We start from the raw sequence: 13,624 nt of genomic DNA on the forward strand, positions 1-13,624 counted from the left end.
TTAAGCTTCTACTTCCGAAATATTTCGCTTTTCGGAAAATCAGGTTGGTTATAGCGCCTACACACTATCCCGATAGAAAATCATTACATATCGATATTTTGCCACACTCTAAACCGCTACGTTTTAAATCTGGTAAATAATACACCTTATTGACCAAAAAGCTTTTATGATGAAGTGTTAATAGAGATACTCCTTTTAAATAGAGATACCCCGATTAAATAATTATTATTCAATATATTGTAAGTTGTTTTTATTACTTTCGCTGCACTTCATATTTTGCCCCCATGTTATTGGCCTTGTTAATGATTAACACGGTGCATTTATAAATTGAACGCGTTGCACGCGTACCCTTACACAAGGAATATTGCTCCGCACAGAAACTTTCAGTTCATCCGCAATCCGTTTGGGGCACTTTAATAATCCTTTGTATTTTTTGCATTTTTGGGGCATCAAACTGCATAACCTCATAATTACGAGTAACCAATTAAACCTAAACTCAAAATTGACAAATATGTTGTAAAAAAAAAATTTGAAAAACATTCAAATTTCGATTCCTTTTCGAATAGGAAAGTCAAAAGTTCTCTTATTCGTCCGCGAGGCGGCGCTTTCGCCTAACGTTCAGCGTTGGCTTACAGGAATTCTGAACAGAATTTATATTCGATAAGTCCTCCAATATAGCGAGTACACTTTCCTAACCTCGCGAGTGCACACTCTTAACATAGTGAATACACGCTCCTTCCTGGAGAAACAACAAACGGGTATTTTTTAGGGAATACGTGGACGGTCAGTTCTTTGGATCTTTTTCTTCTTACTGAATTGATTCTGAAAAGTTGGTCACACCGGAAAAAGATGTCGAGAGCGCGCGTCGCGTTTGTTGAGCTCCCGATCGCCGAGTTTCCGTGAAAACTGCAACAAGTGCGCCGTGTTTTTTGGCGATCGCCTCAAAGTCGCAGTAAACAGTGCGCTTTTTGTTTTCGTTTTGCCGCTCTTGTGACTTCTCGACTATATTCGCAGTCCCTTGCGCACTTGGTTCTCTTTCGACGCCGACGTCGACTGCGCAGCCGCCGCGACGCGAAATGTGCAACAACAAGTTAAACAGCAACTACCAACACAACTACAAAGTTAACCAATATTTAAAAGCTGGCTCAATTAATTAGCAGCCCGAAAAGTGCAGTGCTAAATACAAAAAAAGAGGAAACGCTGTATGTTTTTGTTTTTCCCCTGGATTACAAAGCTGGATAAATCGGATTAGACCGGGCAACAAAGAAAGAGGTATGGCAAATAAAGCCCCCTTCATATTTATGAATTTCGCCACCCCCTCTGAATTACAAAAGCAACAATTGCCATGTCCGGCTTAGCAACAACAAAAATAACAACGGCATTCCAACGGCGTCTGCTTTGTTTTCCCCCACACTCACACACGTACCTCGAACACCACCCGCTCCTCTTTAAGCTCTCCTTCTATCCCTCTTGCTCCCACGGGAAAGAGACGCTTCCAGCGGGATGTGGTTTTGCGCTTCTTCTCCATTCTCCACTGCTTTGCAAGAAAAAGAAAAGGGTGCGTCGACATTTCTATTGTTGTTGTTTTTCGTGACGGTATTTTTTATTTTGTTGCTCACCTTCATACGTTATCAGAGTGTTCATTTTGATCGTTTGCTTCGCTAGCGAGAAGTCTCCACTGGAGTTTCGTGCTCCCTCACGCCAAACAGTTATAGTGATACCTGTTTCCAGGAGAGAGAGAAAACCTGCGGATAAAACTGAGCAGCAGATAAACCTCCAGCAAAGAGAGCCGCTGGAAGATCGGAATTTTTAGTGCTCTGCTCTGACTAACAGGTTTTTAGTAGTAGTAGCTTACATGCTTACTTTTCTACTACGATTTTTTTTTTGTGACGGCTTACAATTCTGTTTTTTCACTCCCTCTCTCATTTTTTGCATGGCAAACTTTCGGTCATTGTACTGTTGTTGTCTTGCCCACCGCCAGAGAACAACAACAATTGGAGAAACACTGATAGCGAGTACAGTGGGGCAGGCCAAATTAGAACCCAGATTGGTTGTTGAATTCTTATTTGTTTTGAATTTGACAATTTTTTTTGTTTTGGTAAGGTAAACAGTTATTACAGATCAGCTCACCATCTCAGACTTGACCCTATAATTTCAAAATGGCATTTTTCAATAATATTCTTATACAGTTAATTGCGAGCTCATTACTTAAATTCTACATGCTGACTATCACAACAAGCCATGAACATAAAGAGTATACTAAATAGAAAATAAATACAAACTTTTTCAAATACGTTTTGTATTTGTAACTATCGGGTGTTCACTGCAGCTACCCAAGCCCGCTTCTCTGTTTCTCATTCTTGCCCAGCTCCATTTTCGCCTTTTTCGCACACCTCACTGCATGCGACTGCAATTTGTGCAGCTGAACTTTGTACTTCTCTTATTTTCGCATGACTCATGAGTTTGCTTTATTTTGGTTTATTTTTCCCCTTTTCGGGATTTGAATGAGTAAGATTTGGCGGGGAAAAGGTAAAGGTTGAGTGTAAACAGTGTTACCTGCATTGTTATCAATGGGCACGTTCCACATTCCAATTACCTTATCGCTCGATATGTTGCCCCAAAAAAATTGAGAAGAGATAAACCAAAATTTGATTGCCACACAAACAATGACACAATGCAATTGCATTGACAGTAGATGATAAGAAAGGCAAAGAAAAACAAAAAAATACCAACTCTAAGTTAATGCACTAAACCAATACGAAAAGCGAAATAAATAAGGTAAATAAATAAAGAAATTGAAAACAAGTGCGGGGTGAAATCAAATGTAGGACGGCGATCCACAAACGCCCATGCAGAGTGAAAAAGAAAGAGAAACTGGCCCACAACGCAAGTACATAAACGTGTGTGTGTGGCTATACAGGTGCAAGATAATCTAATTACGCCATGGCATATGAATTTCGGTCCACACTGCGCACTAACACACACAAAATATTAGGCTGCCATTACAAGAGGTTCCGAAATTGATGTAGATCAGGAAGTCAAATCAGTGGAATGCCCTGCATTCTTAAAAGGTACTCCACTCTAGGCGACAATTTGTCTTCTATACTCATAAAGACGGCGGGAAAAGCACAACCCAGGTTTTTTTTTTATTAAAATATAATTCTGCAATGCTTCCGTAGATCATCCCAGCGGGAAAAACGATGTGGAAGATATGCTATTTTCCAGAGATTTCTTCATACAAACGGAAGGGCAAAAACCTCCTTCACCCCTTACATTTTTGCCGTCTCTCCTTTCAAAATACACGGGGGTGACACACAAAAGGAAGGGGTAAAGGAGGTTTCTATGTAAAAATCCACAGGTTTCAGAAACCCACCCTTATTTAGCGGACCGAAATTTTCAACTCCTACCCCTACGCCTGCTAAAAGAAGCAGGATTTCCAGTAGTCTTAAAACCGAAAACCTACTTCTAAAAACCTACTTCTCACTTTCCCGCTGGGATGTTTGTGGTTTTAAATGAAAATTCTATTGTTTATTTACGAAATACGCTTTCTCCAAAAATGTCCAGTTTTAGTAAATCAGATAATTTTTAACAAAGATACAACTTGTATTTAATAGTAAAAAAATTGTAAAGTTTTTAAAATGGATATTTTTATTATGACAAAATAATATTTTTATACGTATACGACAAACTTAATTGAAAATATTAGGTATTCGTAAGGCCCAATTTATTGTTGGGAAATAAAAACCTATCAGGGGTACGTAATAGTTAAGTCAGAACCGAAGATAAGCTTTTCGGCGATAAGTTAACCAGTTAGCTGTCAATATACAGCTTTTAAACATCGTTTACTAATTATCGCGTTTTTAGCCCAATTTTCTAAGCATATTATTTAAGAAACATTTAAAAAGTTCTTGGACGGTTCACAGTTTTTAGTTCGTAACCAGCGCTATAAAATATAAGTGTAGGGTATAAAAACATCATTTTGAATTACATTTTAGTTGAATTAATTTACATCTTAGAAAAAGAATGTTCGTAAGCTTTTGGGTAATGGCAATAACACAAATAAGCTTTAAAAGAAAAACCCAACAAATATTTCCATAAGGAATGTTTTAAATGTTTTACAAAAAGAAATTGCCAAGTGTTTGGCAAACCAATGCCCTTATGAGACAAGTTTTTTGCTTGGCTTATTTATCTGCATTCTTAGTTTTCTGGCACAGCTGCAATTTAATGCCTGAATAGCTTCACAATCCCCGAACCTCATGCTCCCCAAATCTTCTGGTTGCGCCTATTTGGCAATTCCTCATTCGCCGCTTGGCGCGTAATTGGACTCTTTTGCGTTTCTTGCTTCTCAAATGCAAAATGTTTATTTTTGGCTTTGGCTTTGTGTTTGCATGATCGCCGCCCTCTTCTCCGCCTTTTGTTTACTTTTGCTTTCAGCGCTCCAACGATACTCTTGTGGTTCTGCCCGGCGAATTCGTTTTGAGCAAAATTGTAGTTTATTGCGCTGCTTTTGGGGGAGTTTTAGCTGGAAATCCGAGCTTTTGCCCGTGCAGCTGTTTTCGAGTTATTTTTTTTTCGCTCTATAGATGGATAGAATGTATAAACAAAGATACAGGGGATTGGCTAATTATAATTTATGGAAACAAATATCGCATTGTGAATTAGCCAGAAAAACACAATGGCCTGCGCTGTGAGCAGGATAGGATATTCCTTTGTTTATTGGGAGGTACTGAAGTTTCTGAAATGATTATTGTAATTATTATTGGTTATCGTTATAAAAAAGGGAATTTTTCGGTTAAGAATATAATTAGGTAATACTAAATTTTTGTATCATTTGAATCTTTGGTAAGTCAAACACCCGAGTGAAAATTAGAATAGAGCCGAGAGGTTTTTCCGCTGATCGGGTTGTGTGCGGGTCAGTGCCACGCCCCTGAGTTGGGACGCGGGCCAATTTCCGCCCCTTTGAAGCTTAAACGTGCGCAAACCCGTTTCGCAATTCAAATGCTGCGCCAGTCACTCACTATCGCTATAGTGGGCTATAGCTCACTCGCTCGATCGGGCAAGAAACTCGTTTTCTTCTGCCGTCTGACCGTGATTTTATTTTTGTTATGTGTGCTTTTTGCTGCCGTTTCTGTAGTGTAGTATGCTCTTTTTTCAGTTTGGTTTTTGTGCGTTTTTTGCGAGTGAGTTATTGTCGTAAACCGATCAAACTTGACTGCTAATGTGTGTGTGCCTACAACAATATTGTTCCACTTTGTTTGCATCCTCTATGCGCGATTTCATGTGAGAAAGTTTTTGATTCAGTTGGGAGTTTGGAATAATTCGCTGACCAACGCCCTGGACAATTGCATATATAAATTTTTTCATCTGAAGCTGCGGGTCTTGTTCGCCTTCCCGCACATTTTAGACGAGATTAAAATTACACAAGACAATCAACTCCAGTTAACCAGCAATATACGAAATAGTGTAGAAACTTTAGTGGATTTCGCGATATAAAATTTCCTTTGTTTTCATTTAGATCACTTAATAAAAGTTAAGATTATAAATTTTGAATTTTGTTGGAATATTAGTTTTTCCTGTATTAGTTAAAAAGTCAATAAATTCAAAACTATTAAAGTTTCCAAAAATCGAATAGTGCAAATCATGTTACACTCCCTGTCTAATGGAAATGTCTACGCATCCCACCGTTTTCTGGACCTGACAGAGAACCCTACTGCACAGTCAAACCACGAGACCAACAATTTAAGCATTCCGATCGCATAATAGACCGACAAGGGAACATGGGTGGAAAACAAAGAGAAACATTTTGCCTACATGCCAGAGCTCGTTGACTTTTCCTCTTCGGCCCAAGGAGTTTCATTCTTTCATTTCTTCTCGCCACTGATTGACAAGCGACCCTTGCGATTGATCGAAAGAAGTGCGACAAACAGAAGTAGGTACATAGAGGTGCAACAAAGAGCAGTCGTCAGAGAGATGACTGTACTTTTCCTACCTTTCCCCTGTGCCTTGAATGAACCCTCGCCCAGGAATTTGCCCTAAAATTGTCAATTGGGATAACTCATAAGGGAAAACTGTTTTTCCAACCACGTTCTGCGCTAGTGCACAACTCTCTCCCCTGGTGCACACCATAATACACAGTGAAAATTAAAGTATATTTAAATATAAATTATTATTATATTATTACTATTATCCAAAAATTCCTGATGTGAATTATAATGCTGATATTTAAAAAATAATAAAAATAAATATATTTATGATAAAAAATAACTACCGAACTGGGTAATCATAAAACGATTGAAGGTGCCATTATTTCTTCTTAAATACATCACTAAATTTCTATGCATATGCCAAATTAAATTATTCTTTAACATTTTTTTTACTGTGTACATTTGCCATCCTTTTTTATATATTTTATTTTGAGGCTTAGTTATTCTGAATGTGTGCGTGTGTTGCCTTTAGCTAGCTACCTGCTTTGCATGATCTTGATTTTGTTACCTGGTCTGGACTGTTAGCTCCTTCTTTTGTTTCTATGGGAATGGTCTCGAAACCGCCGTGAGATATATGTATTCCGAGTGTTGATGCAATACAATTCCACCCCTGACGTAAACACGCCGAGAAATACCATCAGAATGCGCTTGGCAACAAGTTCGAAAGTGTACTCGATTTGAGAGGTATTGTTTCGAAAGGGTGTTCAATGTTTGAGATTTATCGAGAATATTGTTAGAGGAGTGTCTCTAAATTCTTCATCTAAAAATTCTTATGATACAATTTAAATACTTTTAAGAAAATGTAAAATAAAATTTAAGTTCAAAGTACAACACTTTTGTAAATATTCTGACCATATCTACTTGATTCATTTTCTTAAAACATGGACTGTTTACTAGGTAAAATAATATAAATTATATTTGTAATCAATTTCTTTAATAATTTAATTTAATTTCTTTAATCTTTAATTTCCCAAGTACCAAAAAAATGTCTTTAGCACTCCAGACAGTCCATTAGAAAAACTTTTTAAGGAGCGGAGATTATGAGGAATTCGGTAATGTTTCAGTTTTGTCAGCGTCTTTTGTTTGTGGATCGTCGAATTCCTTTCATTATTTGAGCAGGATAGACTTCTCCAGACAACTCCGACTGTCTCTTTGCGACACAAATGAATGCATAATGGGGTCTTAATGTGTCTGCGACTGTCTGTCCATATAAGTGTCTGAAATTCAGACTCTGAATGTCTTCGGGTTCGCCTAAAAATCCCTCTTCTATATCTTTTTTTTTCAAGTACCGCCTCATTGAAACTAATTATTATGTCCGTCTTGGAGTCTCTGAGCCGCGACAGCTGATTACCAGCTATTTGTTTTGGTTTTTCACCTAGCGGTAGTCTTTTGGCCTTGTCTCTGCCCTGTTTTAACAGCTGCAAATTTAACGCCTTACTACCTCTGTTACTGATTTTTCAGTTGCTGCTGGCGTAATTACAAAGATGTAAGATCTTGTCGGAGGATTTTATGAGACGCCATCAGCAGATGTTCAATTTATGCACAGTCTAGTTGTTTTCTCGTCCCGTCTTGACTTGCATTATATCGTGTAATAGCCGAAAGTTGACATGAAATCTAATGTTTTGCGAGTGGGGCAACATACTACTTAAGTATTAAGTTCAATTCATACATTCAAATCCTAATAAAAAGATAGATCGGAGTGATCGTTTTAGTAGGTGTACTGATGTTAGAAATGACCCAAAAACTGGGAGCTCTATTTTTGACAATTATGAACTTTGATCCAAGGGTGCAATTTAATGTGAGATTACTGCTAAACCGGTTTGTAAATTATTAAAATTAAAATGAACTGCAAAATAAAGATTTTTAAGAAGTTTAATTATTTTTTCCCCATAAAAATATAGTATATTTGAACTTTATTTAGAGCAAAATAAAAAAAATAGAGAAAGCAGAATATAATATTTGCACTGACTTAGCTAGTGATACTTATATCATATTAAAATATGTATTATTTAAAGCTAATGCAGCCTATTTTTGATTTTCAAACATTGTTTCTATTTGCTTCACCAAAAACGAAAGTTTGTAAATCTCTTAAGAAGAAAAGGCCATTGAAAGTGAGGGTTTGGTAAATTCAATCTTAATTGCTGAGCAACGTAATTTCCATTTAACAAACTGAAGGTCAAAGTTGCCAGATAAAGTAAAAAAAAAGTTAGAAAGGGAGTGTCCGGAGATAAAGAAACTCGAAGTGGGCCGTACATTAATTGCCCAAACTCAGATAAGTGATTTGCAATCGCTGCAAGTTGACAGCTGCGCCTGCGCAATAGACAACGCAGCTTGAATAATGAATAAACATGCCAATCGCGCGAATCCATGCGGCATTCCATTCATCCAACCGGTTGTGATTAGGAGTACCTCCCCGTAACCCCCGTACTCGGTATTCCCGATTTTCTTCCACAATATATCTGCATTTATGAGTGACATGACGGCGTGCGTCTGTTAGTGATTTGCCAAGCGAGCGGCAAACAAATTGCTTATGGCATTTAATTAAGATTCCCAAGCAACTCCGTTGGACGGTTGGGAAATTCGGTATGTGGTTAGATCTTAACGCTCATAACTGAAACTGCATTGATGTGAAATATTTATAGGTGAAATCGAATACGTTTGGAATTGATATAAACAAATACTTTTGAAATAACAAAGATTTTTTATCCGTTATCAATTTTTGATTGACTAGATGCTTTGGTGTATTCACAATACACAGTTTAATCATATATGTATCTTTAATTTGCGATTGCAAAATTAATAATAAAACGTGTATTGTCATTTGTGAACAATTTTATATGAAGTGAACAGATAATTTAATTTTTTAAACTTAAATATTAAAGATAAAAAGTTGGAGAAACATTTAAAAATGTCACTTTCCCCTTTTTTATGCTTTATTTCATTTTCACGACATTGCCGATTCCACGATAATTGAAATTTTATTGCCAATTGCCAATTGTTGCCGTTGACTGCGTCTTTCTCGACGCCTTTTAATGTCTCGTCTTTCGTAGTTTGTGTTTGTCTCACCCCTAAATTGTGTCTATCTTTTATGGGCGTTGTTCGGCCGAGTGAAAGTTTCAAATTTCCAAGAAGTACGACCTGAGATGTGTCATTGTATTGTTCAGATACGGTTTTTGCCATTAAGTACACGACAATTTAGCAACCGCAGTTGCTGCCACTTAGCTGCTTCTTAGATGCTGGCAATAAACAACTTCAAAGCGGGCAACAAGTTCCGCCCCAGCATAATTTTCCCACATTAAATATGCACCTAGAGCTAACTTATTTCATGGCAGAGAATGGGTCTTTACAGTGCGTTTCGAATTCTCAGCCAATTTAAATTGCTGTACTTGGAAAAATTTAAAGAGAATAAATAGCGATTTAAATTGCATTCCCTTAAAACTGCAAACAATAAAATATATTTCCATTGACACTGATTATTACAAATGACATATATTAAAATTAAAAACAAGAAAGGAAGCTAGCTTCGGCAAGCCGAAGCTTATATACCCTTGCAGTCATCAAATATGTCGAACAAAACGCATAAAGGCTAGACAACATCGAATCTAAGACGATTTTTCTATTCATTTTCCATATTTTTGACTATAGATCATATGGGAGCTATACGATATAGGTGTCCGATTTTGATCAAATTTAATTCGTAATTCAAGAGTCGTAAGAAAACTCTATATTCCAAAAATCATACTTGTCTGATGAAAAACAACGATATTATAATTTTATTTCCATTATTTCTATATAGATTTTTCGATCTTTCCTATGGCAGCTATAAGATATAGATGACCGATTTTTATGAAACTTTTTTTCCAATATAAACGTTGTTAAAAAACTTGATATTCAAAAAATCATGCTCGTGGGATAAAAAACAACGATGTTATCAATTTATTTCCATTAATTCTATATATAATTTTCGATCTCTCCTATGGCAGCTATATGATAGAGTTATCCGATTTTGATCAAATTTAATCCGAAATTCAATGACAGTTAGAAAACGCCATCTTGAAGAATTCAAGACGATCTGATCAAAAACAACGGAGTAAGAATTTTTTATTTCATTCTCTCGTATGGGAGCTATCCGATATAGTCGGCCGATCCGGCTCGTTCCGACTTATATACTGCGTGCAATAACTACACACCTTTTGGGAAAGTTTCATCAATATAGCTTCAAAACTGAGAGACTAGTTTGCGCGGAAACGGACAGACGGACAGACGGACAGACGGACAGACGGACAGACGGACAGACGTACATGCATATTTGGATTCTGAGCGTGATGCTGATCAAGAATATATATACTTTATGGGGTCTGAGGTGTCTCCTTCACTGCGTTGCAAACTTCTGACTGAAATTATAATACCCTTTTGCTCTGCAAGGGTATAATAACAAAACATTTTTCGATAGGCATGCTTTTTAACTATTTATTTGGCGCGTACTGTGCGCCACAGGGTACATCAGATGCATTAAACAAAGCGCAGGCAGTCGCGTCTATTAACCGGTTAATTGCTTCCTGGCCTAATTAGGCACCAGCAGTCACAACAGACTCGGCAATATGCAAAATGGCAACATCAGATATGTGTACTACACTCGGGGCAAGCTGAGATCCCGAATGCGTCATCCTAACTGTTTATGTTGGTTGCTGCAATTATATTCGGTTTTCTTATGGCCATTACATGAACGGTGGCTCAGAGTGGCCAACACACTGGGCAAAACCGGATGGCTTCGGACCACACCTGACCAACGACCAACGGGGCGGAAAACTTTTCTCCCATCCAGCAGCAACATTTCACACTTTTTAATTACCCACAGAGGAGATGATTTCTCTTTTCTTTTGTTTGCTTTTAGTTGGCCAAACCATTTTGAATAATCATAAAATCTATATTACTGCACACTTTAGCTGGGAGTTGCGTAAGTAGTTATTGCAGGGAAAACTTAATCTGAATTGTTTCATAAAAGATATGGGTAATTCATTTTTTTTGTGCCTGTTGAGGAATTAAAATCTAGTGGCGAGTCATAATGTCTTATCTTAAGTAAGCCAAGGGTTATTATCGTCTTTGCAGAAGTGTCTTTATTCAAACATTATTTTTCCGACTCTTTATTAAAAACACGTAAAAAATCAATTTTTTGGTATCAATCCCAAGCGTAAATGGAATAAATGAGATTACTGATCGCAATGAAAATGTTTCTAGGCCATACTTGTCGAAGTAACAGCCATTTAAGCTCGGTTTTTTCCACTATAGTCTCTGTATTATTCGACCGCATAATTATGCATGCAAGATCATCTATAGCTCGACTGCGCTGCCGCACCCCACACGATGATCCATGCATACTTAATTAGTTAATTTCCCATAAATTTCTGAGGAGGAGGGTGTGCCCGATCCGTCTGTGAAAATATGCAACAGTCCTCTATGGAGTTCTCAAAATTGAGTGTTGAAGAATTGAAGTTGATTTTTAAAAAAATACTCTCTTGAGAAACTTAAATTTATTCCTTAAATTTGTTTACCTTAAATTCATTATTAAAATGCAACATTTTTTATTATTGGACTATGCAAGTTTGGAAAACTTTGAAGAATATTTTTCGTATATATGTATATATGCTTAGTTTACTAAAAAGGAAAAGTAGATAAAAACGAATAACAAGAATACCTTTAATTGTTTGACAAAAAATAATTTCACTGCCAATCCTATGGATAAGTTGAAATATTCATAACTTTATTATGCGCAAAAATGCACAAATATGGAAGCGGTCTGTGCTACCAAATCCCATTTATAAAATGTCTATTTGCATACATTACTCATTCATTTGATTTCAAGTCTCAGTTGCGTGCTTGTTGTGCTAATTACGAGAAATAAATATTTGCAATATGTGTGAAAATGAAAATGGGCGAACGTGAGACGAAAAGTCGCTGATATGATGGAAAAGAAAACGCTTCACCATAAACGGAAACTATTAATCAACTTTCACTTGTGGTTGATTTGTCGCTTCTCATTTCTTCTCTATCGATGTTGTGGTCGCAGGTATTGGGAGAGATAATGATAATGATGTCGTCGGAGCTCCCATTTAAGGCCTCCTCTCCTCTGTCTGCGTACTAATTAATGAAGTTTGCCCACATAAGGCTAAATATTTATTTTATTATTTCTTTTTAACGGTTTCGTTTGTCGGGTAACAGGTTAATGACGAATTTATCTTAATCTGCATTATCTCTGTGAATATCTTGATTGGTACGAGATCGAAAGCTAATTAGCCATATATCATATCAAACTTACTTTGTCTTTATACATGGTATAATTTTTGTGCAACATGGTTTATAAAATATTTAATGCCAGTAGTGAATTTAATGGTTGTACACGATTGCTTGAATTCTTGTCTCGATTTCACAACTGCCATGAATTAGTCACACCAATTCAGTTCTGCTGGGAACCTCCTCTTGTTTGGCATTTCTTGTAAGATTTCTTTTGCTTTTTCTTGCTATTCTACACACCTACGCTGACTCAGCCGGTCGATGGCAGACCACAATTCGGCTAGCAACAATTCAGGGCTCATTAAAAATTGCGCTCAACCCAGTTTCACCAACCAATTAAGCGTGTCCCAGCAGCGGAGAAAATTCTGCTCCAACAATGACAATCACCAGCTTGACTCATACAGTGCCTTTAAGTTTGTGTTTTTATGTTCCCTACATGTTTCAACTTCTTGGGGCTCATCACTTGCTTCCTGCTCAGTTCGGCGGTCAACAAGCGCAAAGGCGAACGCAAAAAGCGTTAAACAAATAATAACAATAACAGAAACATCAACAAAGAGAAAAAAGAGTCAATAACCACGACGGTATGCCTTTTGAAGACGTTCGCCGGTTTATTGTTTTCTTTTTCGCTCTCAGGGAAAATAGCTTTTTATTTATTTGTGTGCAAACTTAGAGTTACCGCAAGATCAATGGTAAAGGGTTACAAAAAGTGCCTATCATAGTTATCTGGCTAATAAGCAGAATCAAAATTGTTTTCAACGAAAAATTCAAAGATCTTTTATCAATCGCAAAATTTAAAAAAAAAGTTAATCTTGCGAAATTTAAAACATTTCGTTTACTATGAAGGCATGAGGTTTCAGAGAGCATTTTTTTGTAAATGCTGGTCAGCACTTAAGAGTTTATTTGACTTTTTTTTCTGACATGTGTTTTTGAAACGTGTCACAGGCTTAAAAGGCCAAACCAAGTCTGAAACAGAAAAATAGGAAGCCATAAAAGTGCAGATCAAAGTACCCGGCGTTAAAGGGCTGAGAAAAGCAATCGACCGAAAGACAAACATACAAAAGGAAGATATAGTCGGATACCTAACCTGTGTATAAGTATATGTATATTATATTATATTTAGTGGCATGACTAGGTTTGTATTCCCTTGTCAAAGGTATTATAAATATGTTAAGGAAATTCTGACGTAATATATTAAATTTGCCTTTTAACTGAAAAAACTGACATCAGAAAATATGCCTAAATTATTGTATGTAGACTATTGAATTGAAAACCAAATTAATATGTATTTTGTACATTTAAAGAGAATTTAAGTTTAAAGGCAAAATATTTAGGTTTATTTGGTAAAAAAA

General features: G+C 36.7%; 1 protein-coding gene across 2 annotated transcripts in view; it reads left to right on the forward strand.

Annotated features, from left to right (window-relative positions):
• Positions 1–824: 824 nt before the first annotated feature.
• The window catches only part of LOC108090146 (afadin), a 49,725-nt gene continuing 36,925 nt past the window's right edge, over positions 825–13,624 (forward strand). For both annotated transcript variants that reach the window (XM_017188696.1, XM_017188697.1), the window contains exon 1: positions 825–1,272. The gene's annotated coding sequence lies outside the window, so the exon portion shown is untranslated. The remainder of the gene's footprint in view (positions 1,273–13,624) is intronic.

This window comes from Drosophila ficusphila, unplaced genomic scaffold (genome assembly GCF_018152265.1).
Source record: "Drosophila ficusphila isolate 14025-0441.05 unplaced genomic scaffold, ASM1815226v1 contig_791, whole genome shotgun sequence".
In the NCBI taxonomy this organism is placed as follows: Eukaryota; Metazoa; Arthropoda; class Insecta; order Diptera; family Drosophilidae; genus Drosophila; species Drosophila ficusphila.